General features: G+C 47.7%; 1 long non-coding RNA gene across 2 annotated transcripts in view; it reads left to right on the forward strand.

Moving 5' to 3' along the window:
• LOC149852487 (uncharacterized) overlaps nt 1-24,084 on the forward strand; it is a 38,992-nt gene that overhangs the window by 3,698 nt on the left and 11,210 nt on the right. The window contains exons 1-3 of one of the 2 annotated variants that reach the window (XR_016439459.1): nt 9,161-9,418; nt 12,522-12,734; nt 13,357-13,515. This is a non-coding gene — a long non-coding RNA (uncharacterized LOC149852487). Of the gene's footprint in view, nt 1-5,577; nt 5,848-9,160; nt 9,419-12,521; nt 12,735-13,356; nt 13,516-24,084 lie in introns of those variants that run through there. The other variant, XR_016439458.1, reaches the window with a different exon arrangement.

The raw sequence follows: 24,084 nt of genomic DNA on the forward strand, positions 1-24,084 counted from the left end.
CTGCACTGCCACTGCTACCCCTTCTTTTGGTGGGCTGAACCCCATTAGCCCCGGCCTTCTACCATCTATGGTCCCAAGATAAAAAAAAAAAACCCACGCTGCAAAGTAACAGCATAGAAATGCCTTCATGTGCAATGTGTGGCAACACAAATGGGTCTACAGTGCAATATACTGCATGTCTGCGCTCATCTGGATGTGCTCTACGACATGAGAGGAGTGTAGACATATTCCTTCCCCCCTCCCCAAGTGACAGACACACAAACACAATGTTCCCTTTCAGCTGTAGCCATGAGTAATCTGTTCTGTGCATGAATGTACATGCGGCCACAATACTCCACCCCCGAGAAGGCTGAGAGGTACAAAAGGGTCCGGTCATACAGTGTGAATGGAGGGTAGGGACAGAGGGAGATCAAATGGAGAAGGGAAGAGAAGAAGGACTAAGACAGGAGAGACAGAATAGAAGGAAGGAAAGGGAAGGGCAGATAGCAAGGGAGAAAATAAAAAAGAGTAAGTAGAGGTTGGTTGAAGTTGGAGCGCTTTATAATGGAGGTGGTAACATATAGAGGTGATGTATTTCTGTCAAAAAGGTCTGTGTATATGGTGTTTTTCCTCAGGGAAGCTTGATTCAGATGCAGATGTGTGTCTGTGTATCAAATATATTTTCCCAAGAGAAATGGCTTCTTGTTTTTAACCTGTTTTCCAGCGTGGCTAACAGGTGATAAGCTCATTCAGTATTACCAGCTCTTGAATTATTATTGTAAGTCTCATGCTATCTGGTGTTTTTTCCTTAAAGACCCAGCTCCTGGATTCAGATGACTAGGTGTGTCTTGTGGCCGGTCTAATCATTGGCCCACTCACCTGTCTAGGGCCATCCACCCACCTGCCTGACCTTTGATGCAACTGATAAATAGTTATTCACAAGGTGGGAGGCTGCTCATTCACTGCCCAATGCTAAGGGCATAATACAGAGCTCCACACCATCCCTACACTTTGTCCCATGCCTTGCAGATGTCTTCACTGTATGGCTCAGGCCTCACAATGGGCCTCACTCTATGTCTGCCTGATGTTCAAACCCCACCCGGATCCCTCTTCCTCAGGCAGTCTGCTTTACCCTCATTCTGGACGGCAGAACTCCCCAAGCCCTTTTTCCCTCATGGCCTCACTGGCCCTGGCTTTGCCTCTAGGCAAGTCAGAACTCCTAGCCTCTAGCCATCCCTTGCAGTGGGCTCTCTGGCCTTTCTACCAGTCTGGTTCTGGCCCCAGCATGGACCAGTGAGGTTACTTTGGGTAGGTACTGAACCACTCACCCTCACAGTCCCATACAGGTCCACCTTCTCAGGCCCCTCCCAACACAGCTCCCCTTCTATTTAGGCTGGCATATGCACAGTCCTTTGGGCCCCTGCATACAGACATACTCTACACAGCCCACTTTTACACACCTCACCAGGGCTCTTGGGCCTTACACCCCTTGGGTCTCAGGCCTGATTACATGCCTGAACCCCTTGCCTGTCCCCTGTATGGGGTAACCCACCAGGTCATGGGGGCTGAGGCTTTCCAGCACTCCCAAATCTCACCTTTCACTGGGGAGACACTGGTGTGGTAATTCCTGGAGACCATCCTGCCACAGGCAGCCCCACCACACCATCCAGCACCAGCAGGGTTTAGTTTTAGGTCACGTTGTTGTCCTGTAGGGTCAGGCCAACTCTCAGGATCTCAATAGTGTGCTGTTAGACAGGAGAGTGTGACAATTGCACATATACAAAACACACAAATCAATTAGGTGCATATACACACACACACCGTCCAACTCAGGCACATACACATCCAAACCAGCCTAGGCACATGCATACCTATCACCAATTCAAGCACATACACCCCAAAATTAGACAAAAATCAATTGTCCAGACCCACACACTCAGTACACATACACAAATCACTAATTTGTATATCATGCACACAGTGACATTAATATATATACATACATACATACATCACACCCACTCATACACACAGGTAAGTTCCTAACTTGGATGGTACAGTATGTATGTGTGTGCTTGGGGTACCTGAGATACTTGGGGGAAGGTGAATGTGAGAGAGAGAGTTAAAGTGTAGGGAGTAAAAGTTGCCAGAACTGGGATTAGAACTAATGGACTAGAGAGAAGCTTGCTGAGGAACTGAGGCTTGGGTTTACTTAAGATCAAGTGGCCCCAGGCTTATGTGAGGTCACTGATACAAGGGGAAAAGCCCATTGGCAAGGAGGAAACAGCCAGGAAAGAGAGGCAGAAACTTGGGAGCTTGGGGCTGGAAACAGGCAGACAGCTGAGATATTGGGGGGAGGGGGGGATGGAAAGATAAGTGGTGGCAAGAAGGAGACAGGCAGGAGAGAAACTGAGACAGAAATGTGGGAGCTCAGGGGAAGAGGCAATAACAGTGGCAGGGATCTGGAGAAAAGGCAGTGGGGATAAGACAGTGGCAAAGAAACAGGGTTTTAAAAGCAGAGAGGAGCTCAGGACAGGTGTTGGAGGTGGTGGTGAGCCAGAAGCAGGAGAGAAAGAAATGAAACAGAAGTTAGAGGGGTGAGGAGCAGGAATTGGAGCCGGGCTGAACCGTAGTAAAGCAAAACCCAACTCAGGGGTCCAAATAACAGTTTTATTAAATAGACAAAACACAAGCACTCACAATGGCAGTAGGAGAAAGAGACTCAGGGGAAGAGTTGGAGTCCAGGTGGGGAAGAGAAGAAGAGTCCAAGTCCTTGGTTGAAGAGGGGATAGGGGGTGATAGCTACCTATCCAGGCTGGAAAGGAGTCCTTGTCCAGTAGGTGTTGACCAAAGTGGGGTCACCGGCAGGGCCTCTGGGTGGATAGGTGGTGTGGCATGGTGCTGGTCCAGATAGGGAGGGCTTCCCAAGGAGTCAGTCTTCACTACCCCTTTTATGGGGCAGACTACCTCTGATCTCCTATAGGGAGGGCCTGTCCCGGCAATGCCAGTTGTGTTCCAGAGGGCTCCAGGTGTTCTTACTGAGCATGTGCAGTCTTGGCACAATGGTGGGTTGCCTCATCTCTTGTTTCTTGAATGCTGAGGGTGGTTCCAAGGGCTGGGTCGTTGGTCCCGGTATTGGTGTTAATGGATCAGTCATTCAGACGGAGCTATTTTTAGACCTTCTGCCATTGTCTCTCAAGCACACTCATTCATCCTCATTCATTCAGGAACCAAGTTACTAGGAGGGTAGGTGTGTCATAGGTTACACAACAGGGCATGGAGACAAGATGGATGCTTGACAAACAAAATGGAAACTTGACATGACTTATGCTGACTTACATATGTAGGCCTAAATCATATAGTACCAGTAAAACAGTAATATAGAACAGTAAAAAAAAATCAATATAAACCCAATAATTATACAATATAAAGAAGGGAAAAAAACAAAACAAATACAACGTGCTACTAAAATAAAATGCTGAAGCTTATCTTATGTCTTAGCTCACTTATACTTATCTCTATGGAATAGAGAGGGTGAGAAAAAAGTTAGAAATGGTTGGGGAAGGGGAGGGAATGCATTTTAAAAGAAAAGAAAAACTGGGGGGTTTGCTACAACGTCCCAGGACCAGGACCCTCCTCCATCTCCATAGTCCCTACCCTGACCTCCAGGTGTTGTGGGAACAGCAGCTCCAGCTGGCAATGTTACTCCTGCAGCAACTGCCAGCTCAGCTCTGAGGGCCTGGGTTTATATAGAGGCTGCCCAACCCCATCCTCCAATGCAGGAGCCCTCTTGCAGTCATGTGACCATCTCGTTAGGCCACACCCAACCTGCCAACTGCTCCACAGGCTGCTCAAACCTCTCAAAGTGGCAGGCATCAAAGGTACCTGCCACACTTAAGTGATACATTTGTCTTTGCTTAAAATAAAATAAAGGAAGTGTCTTATCTTTGTGGTTACAGAAAAACTGCAACAGCTGAATATGGGGAACCCAAAGCCTATGAGGCAAATAAAAATATCCTGAGATTGACTAATTTGAAGATCTCGTGCTTTGGAGGAAGACGTTCTAATTCATAATTGTTTCTATTTTGAGCATTCTTGAGAAATCGGAAGTATTAACCCAGCTGAAGCTTTGCATGAATATGACCACTGTTTCCAGTACCCAAGCTAGCTCCTTCACAACTAACTCAGGTAGCACTGCCTTCTGCCATGCAGACATACCACTGGGCACATCTACACAAGACACTTAATGTGCAGTAGCCTAATAACACTGCACAGTAGCACATCACAGCATGGATAGTGGTAATACAGCACCACGCAGTATTACTAAGCTACTGTGCAGTAGCATCACTAAAAAGGTGATCACCAGTTCTACTGAACAGTAACTCTAGTTAGTACGCATTTACTTAGTACTTCATTAAGCAAGTACTAAACTTAATACACAGTCACTACTGTGCATTAATGAATGTGTAGATATGCCCAATATGTGTCAAGTTAAGCACTCAGGTTCCTGGGCCGTTCCCAGACACACTGGCCAATCTTGAGAATGGTGGCAGCAACCTCTCTGCCTCATTATGCTGATCCCAAGAGATACAGAGATGTTCCCACGTACGGCTGATTGCAGAGAGCCACAAATTGTGCGCCCTTGGAAGGACTTATAGAAGAGGTCACGTCTTTTGGCTGATTAAAATTGGTAGTTTGATTTTAATTAGTAACTGTCAGTTACTGTCCATTTTTCCTCCACCCAAGAGAAGCAACAATGTGAGTCATCACAATGCTGGAAGGGGCTAACAGCAAATGTTATTTGTATTGCTGTAGCATGTAGAACTGCCAGTCAAAGACAGGGATTGTATGAGGCTGTACCAGCATAGAGCAGAAAGATCCTCCCTGCCCCAAACATCTTCCAGGCAGCAGAGAGTATTGACAGCTTCTCTTCACTGGCTAGTCCAGTGGCATTTAATATGATCAAACCTCATGGTTTGCATATAAGATTTTTTTTCTGAATCCACCTCATGTGGTGTCTTTTGTGTTCAGTCAGCTATGAATAAGCAGCAGTCCGTATCCAAGCTGACTTTTTTAAATGCACAAATCAAAAAAAAAATCAGATAAAATACTTGAAGCAGATTCTGTCATAGTAGCTCCATCAAATTTTTAAATTAGATACTGCCAAGGTTACTCTTAATTAATAATGAAAAGACTACAGCAGAGAAATTTAAACACTGGGTGTTCTTGGCCCAAACGATTATTTCTAGCTAATTCTCCCTCCTCAAAAACTGAGCCATCTAAGGTATGTGCATAACAGATGTGCATAATAATGAAGCCATCACCGAAAAATATAGAAAGGGAAAGAAAAGGCTGTAATTTACAAGTTTAATTTTGCACTCATCCAATATTTGATCAAGGAGGAAAATGAAACCTGGAAGGGATGTGTCAATGTGTCTTGGCGAGCCCTGTTCATGCTGACAGGGCTTCAGCAGCAACTTGCAGATAGCAAGCACCACGAAAAAAGGTGGGCTGGGGGTCAGCTTTCTGCTTATTAGGCCTGCTTGTGCTTACCCCCGCGGCTCCTATGGTTTCTCCCATTTCTCTTTCATTCAACAGCAGGGCTAGTGCAGACAAGGTTTAAGCCTGTCTACACTATAGATGCTGCACACTCAGAGGCCACCTGAAGCAGCAGAACCATTCACTCCACAAGAATTGCTCCACCTCTCAGTGGCTGGCGAACGTGTGTGAAAACATTCCCACATGACATGGTTCGTGGTCCCTTCACCGGCTCTTGGGGAGTTGCCAGAAGACTGCAGACATGCCTGTACTCGGGGGGCTTGGATGCTGGCCACTGGCTTCCTCCGGAATTTCTTCCTACCAAGCCAAGTAAGTCTAAATATTGGCAGAGATCACTTGCAGTAAATACACAGCTGCTTGGCATTTCACTTTATGGACACTTGGGATTTCATGGCAGCAACAGGGACAAGCCTTGGGCTCCAAAAGATAGGCATGAACAAGTCAGCCAGAGGAAAGTCTCCACAAATTGCCATCAGTATGGAGCTTAAGACACACAGGAAACATTATACTTCTCTTATTCCTTGAGAATATGTACAATTTTTTCTGGAACTAAATGGCTGCTGTGTTTCACCTTGGAGGTGGCTGCATGTGATTATTGGTGAGCAATCACTTATACTGTAATGTTATCGCTTCAGATCCTCAGCTGTGGCCAAAAATCTGCCTTTGTGTGGCTTTGATCCTGGATGTACTGATCCCCTAACATAAATCAGAGCTGCTTTCCCCTGGCCCCATCCTCTTTGCTGGCTACCAAGGGAGCGAGGATATATGAGCACTAGTGTAGGCTCTGTTGGCAGTTTTACATGTGCTCTGGGAGGCATGGGGGTGCTTTAATTAGTGAGCCATGCAAATTAAAAGCATCCAAGCATCACGTATATTGGTGTCCCCCATGCTAAAAAATGTTGGCGGGGCACTTTGAACTAAAGCTCATTGAACAAGCTTTATTTCAACGTTCCCCGCTACCATTTTTCAGCACAGGGACGCTGATACACAGTGACACTGGAGTCTGCTGGAGCACGGTAATTTTCGTGCTCCAGCAGACGCAGTTTAATTGAGTCTGCTCTGTCGTGCTGGATTTCCAACACGTTGGAGCTGGCTCCCTGCATGTGTATAGGCGCTAAGGTGGCCATCATAGAGGACATTCTGGTTTTCTGCTACTCTGTCCTCTGCCCTCTATTGATACAAAACCCAACACCTTTATGTCCCCTATTTTTTTCTTGAAGAGAAAAATAGAGGACATAAAGACATCCAGTTTCATATCAATAGAGGGCAGAGGGCAACAGGACTGTCTTCTATGATGGCCACCCTAATAGGTGCCCTATGCCACTGAAGGATCTCCCTACAGTGCCCCTCCATAAGGGCACTTAACTTCTGTAATGCAGGTGCTTTGTGTAAAGTCATTTTTAATATGCTAGAAGAGATATCTCTACTCAGTGCTCAAAGTCCAGTCTCATCAAGTGGCCCTGGCAGGAAAGGTAATGCCTCAGGGCAGGAGAGAAACAGAGGCCAGATGCCAGAGTGCAGGAGCTGAAGTTAGCAGCTCTCTGAGTCTGCAAGGAGCAAAGGAAGGTGAAGAGGCAGGCAGCAGATTCTTCAGGCTGCTTTGAACTGAGACCAGAGGACTGAGCTTCCAGCCAATCCCAAAAGTAAATCTGTGCCAGCCTCTGGCCTCCAGGGTGCTGACCTTGCGCTCTGAAGCCTTTTAAATCGGGCTTGGCTGAAACAACAAAAACCCTGCTCACTTATAAAAAATAGCGAGGAAGCATTTCAGGCATGCGTGTCCCAGGATGTTGGGGTAGGGCATGAGTCACTCACCACTGCCTGAATCGAGACACATTTAAGTTCTATTTCTGTGATGAAAGGGGAGAGAAGGGAGACACAGCAAAGGGGAAATGGCTTTGTACAGTGCCCAGCATTACTGCAGTGAACAATGGGCATTCACTAGCAACTCGCCTGTCAGTGAACTCCGGATGGATGAAGTCACAGAGAGAGTGGGATTTGGTACTGTGCCCTTTCCTCCCCGTTCAGTTTAGATCAGGAGCAAAGGTTAGTTTCTACCTGGACTCTACTGGCTGTTTATCTGTATCTTAAAACCACAGTGCAATGTGTTGATCTTGGCTGAGGACAGGCCTACAATTGCAGTGGCCAATGGCCCAACCGCCCAGGATTAAGATGTACCGGCACAGATATGTAGAGATTGCTGGCTTGGAATTGGTGGGTGCTTGTAAAGCAAGACTGAGTTGCCTTGGCAGAGCTCACTTAAGACTGTGAAGATTGGGACGGAGGTGCTTTGGGGAAGCATTTGAACAGCACCTGTTAACCTTATAGCCAATAGGTAGCAAGTGCAGTCTGTCACTCAGTTGACTCATACTTTCTAAAAATGATTACATATGTTCTTGTAATGAGCAATTACAAACTTGTTCCAGCTCAGACAGGGTCTGCAGCACACCAGAGGTTCTCTGTTGGGTCCCAAATAGCTGACGGAAGGTCTCAGCTCACCAGAGAGATTTTAGTTTCCTGCAAACAGAGATCATATTTGGATTCCAGGCAAGTATTTAGGAGTTGGAGCTAGATTGTCAGTGACACGCCCATCAGCCCCTGAGCTCAGACTCAGGCCTTTCCTTCCAACAGCTTAGTGGAAGCATATGACGGATGATTTTCTTGGCTTCAGCACCAGAGCTGAACAACGCTATCCCGCCCCAAATGAAGGAGAGCTGTGATGAACCTGAACCAAACGCCTTGTCATAGCCAGCTCACTTCATCCTTCCTGCCTTCATCTGGGAAATTCTTTGACAGGCAGCTGTTTGCAATGGCTTTTCATCCAGCCTCTGGAAAAAGCTCTTGCTGCTAACCTACTTACCACGCCATACAAAATCGTCTTTCCTTTGTTTTCTCTCTGTTGCCCCTGGAGTGTCCAGGATCTAAAAGTAACCATGTCAGGCAAAATCACGCAGCCAGCCCTTTTGAAGAATGGCGTCTAATGCAGAAGTCATGCCTAGGGTTACCATATGTCCGGGGTTTCCTAGACAAAACCTCTTTTTGGGTCCTCTAATCTCTGTCCGAGCGGTTTTTTGAAATATAAACAAATGTCCTTTGCGCTGCTAGTCCTTTTACAACATCATTGCTGCTAGAAATGCATCTCCTGGCTTGCCCTATCAGCATGCGTGTTTACAAGGGATCCGGGTTTTCCATTTGCTGTGCAAAAACATTCCTCTTTACAGGAGGAAACTGTGGGCTTCCCTTTGCAGGCTGGCAGCTTTCCAGGCTGCAAATTGCTGTGTGGGGAGACTGGAGACAGGGGACACTACATGTGTCTGAGCACACACATGCTCGTGGCTAGCCTACAGCCAGGCAGGGTGGTGGGAGCAGCCCCGGCAGCTGGATAAAGTTAAGTCCATGGGGAGCAGGTATTGGAGGGCCAGGGCTTGGGGACTGTCTGCGGAGCTCTGTGTGTGTGTGTCAGGGGAGTGGGTGCCTGCTGGTGCTGGGGAAAGGTGTCTGGGGGCTGCAGCAGAATAAGGGGGGTGAGGAGGAGGCACCTGCCCCTCCAGCAGGAGAAGGGGTGGGGGGCCCTTCGGGGGTAGTGGGGAGCTGCATAGCTGGGCCAGCAGTACTAGGGTCGGTGCCTATGGTTGCAGGGGTGGGGCAGCCAAGAGACACTGCCCAAGGTGGGGGTCCATGGCCAGGCCACGTGGCATGGCACAGGAGCCCCAGTCCAGGTCAGGGGGTGCCACAGGCCTCCTCTCCTCCTCCCTCCACCTAGACTCACTCCATCACCGCCTGCATGAATCAAAGCCACCACAGCCTCTACACTCCACCCCAGTCGGAACGGTTGTAGCTGAGGGCCCCCTTCGGCAGGACTCGGAGAAGCTGGTTGCTGCAGGTCTGGAGTGAGGGGCACCAGCAGGGCTGGGGGGCTGTGGCTTGGGAGTGAGGGGCACCAGAAGGGGCAGGGGACTGGGTCAAGAGTGTGGGGCACTGGCAGAACCAGGGGGCTGCGAGTTGGAAGTGGGGGTCAGCAGCAGGGACAGGAGAGCTGCGGGTTGGAAGTGAGGGGCAGCAGCATAGGCGAAGGGGGCAGGGGACTGTGGTTGGGAGTGGGGCACCAGCAGGGCCCAGGGAGGACAGGGGACTCTGAGTTGGGAGTGAGGGGCACCGGCAGAGCCAGGGAGCTATAGGTTGAGAGTGAGGAGCACCAGCAGGGCCAGGGGGCTATGGGTCAGAAGTGAGGGGCACCAGCAGGGCTGGAGAGGGTTGTGGTTTTATTTTTTTTTTACATTTAATTTCTGAATCAATAACACTCGTTATTTCCTGTAACACTTAGAAACTGCCCCCTCCAATCCTATTCCCCACCCCCCCAACACACACACAAACACACATACTCCCTCCCATCAGGTGTCCTTTGTTTTGGAACTGGAAATATGGTAACCTTAGTCATGGCAAAGAGTGTGCTGGTTTCCTTCCCATTTGTTATCTGCAGCAGGGCCATTGCCAGACTGGCAACTAGCAGCCTTTTAAAATCAGAAGTGCCTTTTTCAAAGTGTGGTTTTCTGTTCTCTAGTAACACTGAAGAGTGTGCTAGATCTTATATGCTAAGCAAGGACAGACTTGCTCACTCTTTGGATTAAAGGTGCGGGAAAATGTCAAGGGACATGGTGGGAAATGGACTTGCTTTGAAGCCTGGAAAATGTGGAAACAAATCCCCAGAACTGAAGTCCCAACCTTGTACTCAGCTGCAAGTTTGGTGTGTGCCAGTCTGTTTGCATGTCACCACAGTGCCCTCTGCTGTCTAACAGCTGATTTCACCACCATGAAGCTACTATGGAGCTCTTTCTATCCAAACCAAGCATCCCTGAAATGGGCAGGAGATGGAAAAATGAAGGGAAACAGTCAGGGCAATCCCAGCAGAGGTACCACAACTGCAGGATGCACTGCCATCAGATGTGCACATGAGTCTGATCATGTGTAGAAGATGCCACAAGATGCGCACAGCTTTGGTTTTCTGTAACTGTAGCCCCTGAAAGCTTATCAACTCTGTCCTTTAAAATAGATCTAAAAAGGAGGTGGAGTGGGGGGCATGTCAGCTTTGCTTCTTTGTAATATACAGAGAGAGAATGAAAGTCTCTTACTATGGTTCTTCAGCTAGCTGAATCTCTGTTGCTTCTTGGGGTCCTATTAAGAGTCCCCCTACAACTGGTGGGTGTTTCCATGTGCCTGGGTTACACTCACTCTTAGACCAGAGTCTGGGTTACAGCTTCTGGACTAATCATGACTACTTCAGCACAATCAGTGGGTGTTTAGACCCAGCAAGAGTTTTTCTTCAGGAGCCTGTGACAGCAATGTAGCAAAGAAACTCAAAAACAGCTTATACAGAAGAGAGCATTATTATTTATTCTTTCACCAAAGTACGAGGCACACAGGGCCAAAATAAGAAATCAGGAAGTATCCTACTTACATGATCCTTTATCTAAGTTGAGCCTGTCCTTCAGAAGCTCACTCAGGTTCAACTTATTCACTGTCTCTGCAGTGTAAGAAATAGCTTAAACTATGGGAAAATCTAAAATTTTGAAAAGAGGGGTGCAGATGTTTTGATGCCTTACTACATGTAGTGCAACCCATATTTTTCTCCACTTAAAAATAAACTAGAAGCTTTACTAATAAGCTAGGGGCCTAGAGCTACATTATTCAATTTAAGATTGAAGCAAAAACAAATACAACTTTACTGGAATGTGCATTAATTTGCTATATCATATATTGTGTATAAAAATGCAACAAGCTAGGCAAGAAATAATCAAAATATTTTGTTTCATTAGTCCTGTAGTCATTAGAATTAAAAGTACATCTCTTTTTTTCAGATTCATAAAACAAACTCTAGCCTTCTTGAGCATCTTGACAGTGTTTTGAATGCTTGAGTGAAAGTTATTTCCACACCTGAGTTAAATTTCACCTGTGTTAACATTTTAACACCTGCATTAATGTTTTAAGCTAGAGTTAAAAACAGTCCACAGGGCTGTGAAATAGAAGTGATGTTACCAGGAGCAGCTAATAGATAGAAGAGTTGCAGAAGAAAGGCTATCTTGATTAGGGGACCATTAACACCATTAAAAAGGGCAGAGGGTCATTAACACATGTGTAATGAAGAGTTTAGAACGCTTCAGGCAGATTATAATGAGCCATTAAATTAATGGACTCCCTCACTTCTGCTTGAATAGAAATGCTGCTGCCACTGCCAGGCATTTGGTTTTAAACTTTGGATGGACCAAGGATCAAAGGGGTTTGCAACTGCACCACTCTGCATCTGCCCTTTGCTTGAACTGCCTGCAGCATGCTCCCTCTATCTTCAAGAGCTTAGCCACACAGATGGTTTAAAGTGGTGCTAACCCAGTTGCATTTATGTAACAAGATCATAGAATCATAGAAAATTCAGGTTAGAAGGAACTGCAGGAGGTCATTTAGTCCAACCACTGGCTAAAACAGGACCAGCTCCAACTGGATCATCTGAGCCAAGGCTTTGTCTAGCCAGATCTTAAAAACTTTCAAGGGTAGAGAGAGAGTCCACATCCTCTCTGGGCAACCTGTTCCAGTGCTTTACCTACCTCCTCATGAGAAAGTTCTCTCTAATATCTAACCTAAACTTCCCTTGCTACAACTTGAGCGCACTGCTCCTTGTTCTGTCATCTGCTACCACTGAGAACAGTCCAGCTCCATCCTCCTTGGACCCACTCTTCAGGTAGTTGAAAGTTGCTATTAAATCCCCTCTTGGTCTTCTCTTCTCCAGATCAAATAAGCCCAGCAAGCATGAAACACAACTCCCATTGACAAAACTGGCAAATAGTTCTAGAGTTTCTAATTCTGTTAGAGTCTTTTCATAGTGTAGTATGTCAGGGCTGTCAAACTCAAATTAGCATGCAATATTTTCTGCCAGTTCCCAGGGGATTAATGCTGCTGACACTCACCCGTATCATTCTGATTTTTGTTGCCAACAGTAATCAAAAACTTTATATTCGGTGGTATGAAAAGCGTGGATGAGAGACTACCTATGTCCAGCAGCCACTGTGCTAAGCCACCAGCTGCTAGCCACACCAACGCAGAGGCTCTGGCAGCTTCAGTGAGAAGCCCCACAGACTGCTGCAGGCAGATGTTTGACAATCCTGGAGTATATGATAGTTATGTTCACATGACAGCATCTGGGTTCTGAGGTATTTTGCTAGTCCTCCAGCCATAATCCCACCATGCTTTGTACCCTACCCTGACTGGCTGCTTTATTTATCTGCATGGCCTCTACTGCTTTGAGATTATAGTACCCAGATGTCACTTCCCTGTTTAAATGATGGCATATACCCTGGTTTTACCTGCATGCTCCAGGAGTCAACATACTTAGCAAGCACCCCAGTATATTTTTCTAACAAACTGTGTCAAGCTTCCAACTGGACCTGTGCTGAGGTCTTGCATCTCCTCACCCTCTGGACAGAGACAAAGGTTCATAAAGCCTAGAGGGTTCATGAAGTGCAGAGGTCCAGATATAGAAACAAAGACAAATTTAAAGGAATTGAACAGAGAAGGCCAAGCAGGGTCTCAAGCAGGATCCTATGCTGTACTTTATTAAAACAAGGTATTTGAAAGTGGCTTATAAGAGAGTTGACAACAAAAAAAAGACAGACCTCCAATAATGCTCCAGCCACTTGTTCATATTATAGAAAGTTGTTCATATTATAGAGAGTTGGAGAGGATTTTGACATGAGAAACTAAAATAGTTATGCACATTATCATGGACACAGTGGATAAACAAAAAGAAGCTGACAGATGCCACCTTGTCTAAAGATGTTCCTGATGGATTTGGAGCTCTTCAGTATACAGAAGCCCAACTGAAGCACTGTATAGATGGACCTGAACACCCAGCCCTCCAGCCCTATTGCCAACCAAACTTCTGCAGAAGAGAACAAGCAAGCTGATAACAGCCGTGCAGAGAAGACCAGCCCAGTAAGCATTCTTGCATTTGCCTTAATAATAAGTGCTTGGTGTTGCCTGCTCAAATACATAATTCCCCGTTGTTTTTATTCCCAGTTCTGGGTGCTGCCATCTTGCACAGATGTGAAGTACCACCCTTTCTGAGATATGTTCTCCTCCCTTTGAGGTGCAAGACTCTTCTGTGCATTCCAAATACTGACCACTTTGCAATGCCCATCTGCCAACTACAGACCCTTTACCTGTCTTTTCCATTTCCCTCTCCCATCCTCCTGATTAAGCTAGTGCCTGCCATGTGCCTACTAGGCAGGATAGATTTGAACCTTACAGACAAACCAAGTAGATGTAGATCTATACAGCACAAGCTTTCTTGGGCAGAAGCTTATTTCATCAGGTACTGTAAATGATGTGCTGGGTCTAAGGAGAGAGAAATTTGAATACAAAAGCAGAAGGGAGGGACAGAAAGGGAGAGAAAAGAGAGGGGATCCAGGGAAGAAGGTCAAAATAACCGACCTGACAGTTATCTTCTTAGTTGTCTGCTTCTCCTGTCCCAAACTTAGGCTCCCACCGGTGCATCCACATAGGCAGGAACATGTGTTTCCCCAGGGACAGAGCAGTGGCACAATATGTGCCACTGATGCAGGAAATGCCTGTGCATACACACTCTGATACATGCATGTCCTGGGTGGGGTAGGGGAGGCTGGGGTCAGCACCTGGGCTGGCTCCAGCAGTCTTACCTGTGGTCCTGAGGGCTTCCAGTGGCTGCAGCAGTGGAATTTGGCAGCACATAGCCTAGCCAGCAGTGGCGGCAGCACATAGCCTAGCCAGCAGCCAGAGCATGGCTCCCGCTGGCTGGGCTCTGGTTTCCAGCAGTGCATGCTGCTGCCACATGTGCCACCCTGCTTGTTTAAGACACAGTTTTTTTGACACCAGGATCTCCCAGTGTCAACCCCTTCCCCTCCCCTCCTTTCCTGCCCCCCCCCACACACATACACACATTTGAGGCACCACATACTGCACGTCTGTGCTCATCTGGATGCACCCCCTTTGTCTACCTACCCATTGTCTCATGTTCCAAACTCTTAAAAACGTTATGATAAAAATCTTGTTTTTTAAGAGATGAGCATTCTATTAATTAGTTTCTGAACAAAGTACGTGTGGCATTTTAATTATGCAGGAACTTAATTCAGTTCTTCGGTGCATGTTTGTTATCAGTACAAATCTTAGCAAGTGTTTTCTTATCGATACAAACATCAAGGTCTTTCCCCTGTAATAAAACCTTAGCAGAGCATTTGGGATTTTTATCAACACAAATCTTAGAAAGGCTGTTTAATCAATAAAACTATCAATACAGGCCTTTCATTCGTCTAAAAATACATTAAATAAGCAAACTACTGGTCAGCAAAACACTGCGCTGTGCAGTTTACAAGGCACCAAGATTATTTGCTCCAAAATGCCTAAAACTCATTTCAAAGCAGCATTAATGGTACAGCAACCTCCAAGTCTGTCCTGAGGGGTATAAAACAGAATTTTAGATAGACAAAGTGTTTTAGCAGGCCTGTAATATTGTGAGACAGGGTTGCCTTCTCTCTGGTTTCCAAAGTAGAAAGATGTAGTTAGCCATGTCAGTTTGAAGTCAGGCAGAAGGCAGGGCAGGGTGAGACGAACTAGTTCAAAAATGTATAAGCTTTCATAGGCTGCAGCTAACTTTGTTAGATGTATTGAATGGACTTGCACAAAGCAGGAGTTCTAATAGGAATCTAAAATGGGATTTATACACAGAAGATGGGGTTGGCATAGTTGAGAGAGGTGAAGGTGCTTTGAATAGGTCTTTTTGGATGAACAAGGCAATTAACCCACTGAGGGACATAGGGGTTATAAAAGCTAGTTCAGGTAAAGGGATAAAAATCCAGAGTCTCTGTTGAGACCATAGGTAGTCTCTACTTGGGCCTTCTACCTGGTTCCCAAAAATACTGCTGTTGCCTTCCAGCCCCACAGAATGTGGTACCCTTCTAGTGAATAACGGCAGTGAGTGTTTGGCTGGGTCCCCCTTAGCCTTCATAAATAGTTTCTTCATTACACAGATCCAGAACATGCTCTTGAATATTAGGGCTACGTGCAGAAACATAAATGCAATCACTAACTTGGTCTCAGCAGGACTTCCTGCCACATGCTTCCCCCTGAAATGTCACAATTATGCATTAATTCAAAACCTGGCCCCATGGCGTCTGTCCCTGGACTGTCTTTCTAATGTAAAATAAAATACAGCAGAGCAGTAACCCAGCATGTCCTGTGCAGCAAAGTGTCATTGTGAGCCAGGGAGGGTTTTCTCACATTGTGATCCCAAAGAGTTTGGAAGGAAAGGTGGGAAATGACTTCTCATTTCCAGAGTCTCCCAGGACTGAGAAGAGGCTTTGGGGTCAGCATTCCAATTGTGGGATGGAAAAATACTATCTTTGTTACCCTGAATACAGAACAATGAGTTAGACCCTCTTACTTTTCTTGTAGGTTAGTGCCAGTGCCTCCAACATCCGTGCCTTCAAAGACACAAGCATTAACCACTGCCCAACATCTGGCAAACCCATGAGTTTTAACAAAGTGAAAACAAGGGAAGAAACTTTCTCAGTGGAAGTCTTTGAGAAATATGGGAGGGTGCCTCAAGAAAGGCGAACGTATCTCAGGGAAGAGAAGAAAAGGTAAAGAAAGATGAAGACAGGAGGTCTCAGGGTCACCAAGGAACTAGTAAGAAAAGATTTTGTTTTGACACAGAAGCTGGTTGGGAAAAAACTCATTATGATAGACCAGAGTCTTGCTGTAACTAAGTGAACCAAAGAATGGGCATGGGGAGGCAGAGGCAACTGATGGAAGTAAAGAACAAGCAAACATTGCTCTAGGAGAATATACTCCATCAAAGCTGCCACTTGCATTCTGCCTCCTACTCCACTGGCACCCTAATGAATGTAAAGCAGCTGCAAAGTTCACAGCTCCTGGTACTACAAACTGTCGTCTTGATGATCTTGGTGACTGGACCCAAAAGCACTAGGCTTATAAATGGTAATCTGTCTTGCATATTTACATCTCTAATGTTTTCAGTGCAGACTAATAACATATCAGTGATAGCATAGCCCTGGTGAGCCTCATTTAAATAGGGGCATCTTGTGGACTGCTCAGAGCTTGAAAATCCCTGAACCTCTGTCTCCCAGGCCTGGGTGAGACTGTCTGCTTTGCTCCCACAGACGTTATGAAGAATTTAGCACGCCATTTTAATACAAGGAAGGTATTGCTTGGCTGCCTCAAGCTTTCCAGTTAGCACCTGCCATTATAGCGTCTCCTATAGCGTCTCCTCTCGTCCTCCTCACCCGCCTACATTCCTATTCTTGTCTCATTATAGATGCAAGTGATAAAGGGGAACAGTAGCTATAATTAGGGGTGCACAAAATCTGTCACGTGGGCCAGATTGGGCCCATGCAGGGTCTTTGTCTGGCCTGCGGCACGTCCCTTGGTCCCACCTGACCCAAGCGCCATCTAGCCTGTGGCACGTCCTGCCACCCCTGGGCATGCAGCGGGGCTGGGGTGGCTCTGCAGATAGACTGCCTTTCTAAGCAGCCCAGGTAGTGGCAACTTCTTCTGGCTGCCACTACCACTGGCCCCAGCCATGCACTACTGGTGGGGACCTGTGGGCACAGCCCTGACCCTGGCCCGGCCCTGCACAAGCTCCACACCGCCCAGCCACATGGGTCAGGGGTGACAGTGCAGAGAAGCCACAGGTCAGGTTAGGGCCAGGCACAGAGGGGCAGCCCAGGCGTGGGCTCTGGGCAGCTGCAGCAAGAACAGCCTGGCAGTGGTGAGGGGGACAGGCCGCTTTTCCCCCATGCCAGCAGCAGCTTCTGCCCAGCCACTGCTCAGCGTGGGCTGGCAGTGTGCAGCAGACATGGGGCAGGCTGACATTGGGGCTGTGCCCACGGGTCCCCACCAGTGCCACAGGGCTGGGGCTGGGGCCAGCAGTGGGTGGTGAGAAGCAGGCATGGGGTGGGCCGGGTCAGGGCTGTGCATGTGGGTCCTGCCTGGTCCCCTCCATCCAGGGTGAGTCCGAAGCAGTTGCAGGGTGGGCCAGTGTCAGGACTGTGTGCTGTTGGCAGTGGCAGGGAGGAGCCACAGGGTACGTGGGCTCCAGGCTGTTGGGGGGTGCCGACGTGGACCAGTTCCCCCTGGACCAGTTCCTTTGCAACCATCCCTTCTGCCCTGTAATGGGAGAGACACACTAATCCCAGGGCTTGGAGGTGGTCACCCCAGGAGCTCGTGTATACCGCACCCCCAGCCCAGGTCCTGCATCTGCCACCACCATCACCACAGCTGCCATCACCACGGGGGCCCATTGGCTTCCATAGCAAGGGCAGGGAGGGTGAGGGGGAGCGTAGCAGGCCTGGGCCCAGGTGTCCTCAGTCTCTAGGGGAAGGTGGAACAGAGGCACCAGTAGCAAGGGCCAGAGGTGCTACAAGTCACTGCTAGCAGAAGCTACAGCCCTAGGGCTCAGTGGGCCTGTCTGCCCTGCCCTGCCCTGCCCTGCATGTGGGGGAGGGCTGTCACCCTGGGAGCAGTGTGTGCATGTGTCTGTGCACGTGTATGTGCATTTGTGTGTGTGTGCATATGTGTGTGCATGTATGTGCATTTGTGTGTTTATGTGTGTACCTCACACATACACACCAACAAACCGCACAACCACAACCTCCCCCACAAACCCCACACCCTGCCTACACCCCCACACCCTCCAGCAAACCTGTCAAAGGCCAGGGCTACCCTTGCAGCCCCCCCACAGCTCACCAAAACTCATTAAGTGGCCCTTCAGCTGAAATAATTGCCCGCCCCTGCTATAATTCCTACAAAAAGTGCAGCCTAAACTGCTTAGAAGTAAGTGTTGTGGTCAGTTTGCAAAGCTACTTATTACAGCATAGAGAACTGTTCTATCCATAATGATCTATTAGGGGTTTGAAAATGGCACTTACTGCCCAAAGAAAGATGTGGAAGGAATCACGGGATTTTTAAAGTGTAGCCCCCCTCCTCAGTGTGAAATGAAATAACTTCCAGTCAGCTTCTGCTATATTACCTCCCATGTGTTACAGGACCAGTCTTACAATGCACAGAAGCTAGCAGGAGCCTAAAGGAGTGTGGGCTCTTGCTACCAGTGCTGAGCCCACACCTTCTGTATGTGGAAGCAATGACTCATAGGGGAAAAAAAACTGACTGTTCATTTAAGATAATGCCAGTGAGTGCATCTACATATGCTGAGGTGAAGCAATAAAATTCAGCACGATAAGTGCTGGAATTTATTTAAACTCCAGCACTTATCATGCCGAATTTATTGCTCCCAGGTGCCATGTTTTCACATGCACTCAGGACTGCAGCATGTTGAGCCAGGTCAGAGCAAGTTTGGCTGGCAGGGGCCCCAGAAGTCAGCCTGCCAGCCTGGGGCTGCTCCAACACGGCTCAACATGCTGCAAAGAGACTGGCTGTGGCATGAGGGTACTCCGCCACAGGGCTAGCTGGCAGACAGCTCCCACACTGAAGCACCCTCATGCTCCAGTCAGCTACGTCGGCTGCCTCAGCATCTACACGTGCGGTGTTGCAGAGTAAAAAACTTTGCAGTAGGATAGTACTTGTATTTAGAAGTACGACCCTGCTGCAGAGTTAGTTTCCTGCGGCCTAATAGGGCCACATGTGTAGATGCGAGCCATTTACTGCAGCGCTAATTAGTCTACTCCGCATTAAACACGCTCAGTTTGTACAAATCAGTTCTACTGAAGCAGAGGTTTAATGATGTGACTGGAAGCCCAGGGCAACTGACACACATGGGAGCAGCAGCAACTTCTGGTTGCTGCTGCACCACTGGCATGGCCATGTGACTTCAGCAGCAGCCATATTTTTCTGCCCCCCCTCCCCACCCCAAGTCAACACCCGTAGCAACTGCCCCAGTCACCCTACCCTGGTTACTCCAATTTATCAAAGAATCCACTTTGAACTAAATCCTCTCAGGTAGACAAGTCCTGAGTGTGTCTTTCCAGTCTGGTCAGAGCCTTTCACTGACACACCCTAGGCAGCCTCAGCTCACTGAAGCCCCCTCCCTCTCTGTGGCATCAGTCATGCAATTTTCCTCATCTCAGTCTTGCCCAAACAGCCTGGTTACTAGGGCTGAGGCTGAGGAGTTTCTTATCATGGGTCTGGTCTGGATACTATATTTGAAAGGATGCTTCTTATCTAGGCATTGCTTGTCTGTCTTGCTTGATTTCTTTACTGCCTCCTTTATAGCTTTTGTGCTATATTTCCTAACCCAAGGAGGCTGGAAGTCCCTGCACCCACTAGGCTTCTGAGGAACCTCTTCACAGGGGCCTCCACGGCACACCAGACAGGGATCTACACCCTGCCTGCTCATAGGGTAGAAGGCATGTACAGGAGCATCAGGGCTCTGTCCCACTTCCATGAGGGAGCTGGACAATAGGCAGTGCTAGGGACTGGGAAATAGACTCAGTGCAGGGATGAATAGGGATCTCCATCCATATTCAAGCTTCCAACTACACCATGAAAAAAGAGACTTGATAGTTCTGATATTTCCAGGGCTAAAAGACAAGCAGAATGATTTCTTAAATCTTGCTGGGTGCCTGTAGGCATCATAAAGCAGTCAACAAAGGTACGAATCCATTTTGTTACGTCATTACAGGTCACGTTTAAAATTTCATTCTGCTAGAAAGACATGAGTGATTCTGTCTGCTTGGGGAAAGGGCCTACTCTTAATTGAACCCATGTCAAGTACACTTCACATACCTCTGGATCAAAGCAACAACCTCATTGGTTTTGCAGTGTTTTGACTGGTCAAGGGAGCCTCTGAAGACACCAGTGTGCACTATGGGCTCTTGTATAATGCCTGGAAACATAATGTCTGACACTAGGAGAGGATCTGACCCAGCCAGGCTGAAACATGCTGCCCACACAAAATTCTGGTGTGGTCATAGGCTGCCTCAAGGCTGTTATTTGTACTCATGCAACACACTCCCATTGGAGCTTTTTTTAACCTTTAGTCTCTGGACCATTCAAGCTGTATGTAAATAGAGGCCAGCATCAGCAGAAACCTGAAATAGCCACTTAACCCAAGTCTCTCCCCTGTTTGTTCTTCCCTTTCTGAAGCCAGCAGGAAATAGCCCTCTGGGCCATGAGTGGTTTATTTGAAGCACTGAAATGAGATCAGAAGCTCCAGGCATCAGCACATGAAATGCAGCCTGTTCCCAACTGTACCCAAATGCCAGATCAAAGTAGCTCTTGTTTGGGGAGGCCCTTTCAATATTAATTCTGGCAGCCTTTTCACACTTGACCCTGTCACTGTAGGATTATCATTCATCAAGCACTTACCTCTGTTGCAGGCCTATGGACATCTCAGGGCCCCTCAAGGGTTTGCAATTGGCAGCTGCTTGTTTTGTGAGGCAAGGGACGGGGGGCAAGAGCTCGTGTCCTCCTTCCGCCTTCCAGCGAATGAATCCCAATGACAGCCAAATAAGCCTCAATCAGTACTACTTAATTGGGATTCCTAACTCAGTTCTTTGCCTCGGTCTTCCTAAACGGGGGGCAAGATAAGTCTCACAATGGGATTGTAGAGAGGCAACAGCTGGGTGCCAAACTACCAAGCATTGACTCTGAGATGTTGCAGAGCCACTTGGAAGGACTGGATGCCTATAAGTCGGCAAGCCTGGATGAGCTCCATCCGAGGGTACAGAAAGCACTGGCTGATATCATTGCACAACCACTGGCAAGAATATTTGAGCACTCATGGCGCATGGGCCAGGTTCTGGAGGACTGGAAAAGGGCCAATGTGGTCCCTATTTTCAAGAAGGGGAGGAAGGAGAATCCAAGCAACTACAGGCCAGTCAGTCTCACCTCCATCCTTGGCAAAGTCTTTGAAAAGATTATTAAGGCTCATATATGTGAGAGCCTAGCAGGAAAAATTATGCTGAGGGGAAACCAGCACGGGTAGATAGCAGGTAGATCATGCCTGACTAATCTAGTCTCTTTTTATGACCAGGCTACAAAACACCTGGACACAGGAGTAGGGGTGGATATCGTTTATGTAGATTTCAGAAAGACCTTTGACACAGTATCCCACCCCATACTTCTGAACAAGTTAAGAGGCTGTGACTTGGATGATTACACTGTCCAGTGGGTGGCAAATTGGCTAGAGGGTCGTACCCAGAGTGGTGGTGGATGGGTCAATATCAACTTGGAAGGACGTGGGCCGTGGGGTCCCGCAGGGCTCGGTCCTTGGACCGATACTCTTCAATGTCTTCATCAGTGACTTGGACGAGGGAGTGAAGTCTCCTCTGTCCAAGTTTGTGGATGCTACAAAACTGTGGGGAAAAGTGGACACACCTGAGGGCAGGGAACAACTGCAGGCAGACCTTGACAGGTTGGACAAATGGGAAAAAAACAATAGGATATGATTTAACAAGGAGAAATGCAAAGTGCTGCACCGAGGGAGGAAAGATGTCCAGCACACCTACTGCCTAGGAAATGACCTGCTCAGCAGCACGGAAGCAGAAAGGGATCTCAGAGTCCTAGTGGACTCCAAGATGAACATGAGTTGTCAGTGTGACGAAGTCATCAGCAAAGCCAGCTGCACTTTATCATGCGTCAGCAGATGCATGACAAACAGAACCAAAGAGGTGATACTTCCCCTCTGTCAGGCTTCCCCTCTGGTCAGACCGCAGCTGGAGTACTGCGTGCAGTTTTGGGTGCTACACTTCAAGACGGATGTGGATAACCTGGAGAGAGTCCAGAGAAGGGCCACTCATATGGTTAAGGGCTTGCAGGCCAAGCCCTATGAGGAGAGACTAGGGCACCTGGACCTCTTCAGCCTCCGCAAGAGAAGGTTGAGAGGTGACCTTGTGGCTGCCTATAAATTCATCATGGGGGCACAGAAGGGAATTGGTGAGGCTCTGCTCACCAAGGTGCCCTGGGGGTCACAAGAAATAATGGCTATAAGCTAGCAGAAAGCAGGTTTAGACTGGACATTAGGAGGAATTTCACAGTTAGAGTGGCCAAAATCTGGAATGGGTTCCCAAGGGAGGTGGTGCTCTCCCCAACCCTGGGGGTCTTCAAGAGGAGGCTGGATGAGCATCTGGCTGGAGCCAACTGAACCCAGTGCTCTTTCCTGCCTACGCAGGGGGTCAAACTTGATGATCTGTTGAGGTCCCTTCCGGCCCTAACATCTATGAATCTATGAACCAGCCCTCACCCCTGCCCTAATCAGCACACTTTGGTAGAATGAGCCCTTTCCTCTCCAGGTACTACAGAAACTACACATTTTAATGCCCAACCCCCAATACAGGAGGCTTGTCCCAGATCAATTGCCCAGTGTACCCCAATATGGCAACTTTTCAGATTCAGCCACTCCGATCTCCTTTGCTGACTGAAGAACCAAGTTCTCAGCTGCTCACCAAGGTCATCTTAAGCACGTTTAGGACTCTCAGCCCTCAAATAGACTGATCCTCCAACATCAGGATCACAGCCCATGAAGTCATGACGGAGGCTTGAAACCTTCACTGCTGTCTGTTTCAGAGATGAAAATGCAGGGAAGCCCAACCCCCTTGCCAAGGCAAATCCAAGAGCTGTGGAACAAACCAATATAAATTCCCCTCTACAGACACAGTGACACAACAGGCCCTCAGTGAGTCTCTTGGATTATCTTTTGTGATCCTTAGTCTCATCCTCATCTCATGATCCTGCACAGTCTCCATCCTCTTCCTTGCTCAGTGATCATACCTGGTCTTACTCTGATTCTTGAATACATTTATACCTGCTTCTGTGTCATCTGTCCCTATTCCGCCTATGAATGCTGTCATGGTGCTGTTGTATAAGCACTGTAGTAAGTTCAATCATAGACATATGGATGATTCACTGATGGCTGGAGCATAGTTCTTTTGACCCCCCGTACTCCATTTCTCTAGTTGCTTTTGACCCCTGTGTTCCAACACAGCCATTTCCCATTTACGCCCTGGTTTCAGCCCACCATTTGACTCCCATTCTCCGTTCACACAGATGAATAGGCAAGATGGAAGAATCGATCAGCTTTCTCCCAGCAAGAGGGAATTGGACAGCCCAAGACTTTCAGCCTCAGGGACCTTCAGTTTAACTTAAGACAATATGACAAACACATAAGAGCAAGAAAAAGTATGTCTGAGAGAACACTGTGTACTTCTCCTCTGGAACCGGCTGCATCCAAACTGGGACCCAATCAATGTCAGCTCCTTCCAGAGGTATCTAAGAAAGTCCAGAAACTCCTCACACCCCTTAGCTACAGACATCAGATGGGAAGGACAAGGAAGGAGCCTGGAAACCTATCTGGCAGGGGGGTGACTGTATCAGGCCTGATCCACTAAACAGGAACAGTGTGGCCAGTGGGGGTCAGGATCACTTCCCATGAACTGCTCTCCACAGCTCCTTTCTTCTCTCCTTGGAGAGTCCACATGGGAACTGCCTTTCATGCCAAGTGGTTTCCATGCTGTGCAGATCTACTGGGAAAAACTGAGATGGATGTGGTCTTAG

This window comes from Crocodylus siamensis, chromosome 15, assembly GCF_052110815.1.
Source record: "Crocodylus siamensis isolate JL-2025a chromosome 15, ASM5211081v1, whole genome shotgun sequence".
Classification (NCBI taxonomy): domain Eukaryota; kingdom Metazoa; phylum Chordata; order Crocodylia; family Crocodylidae; genus Crocodylus; species Crocodylus siamensis.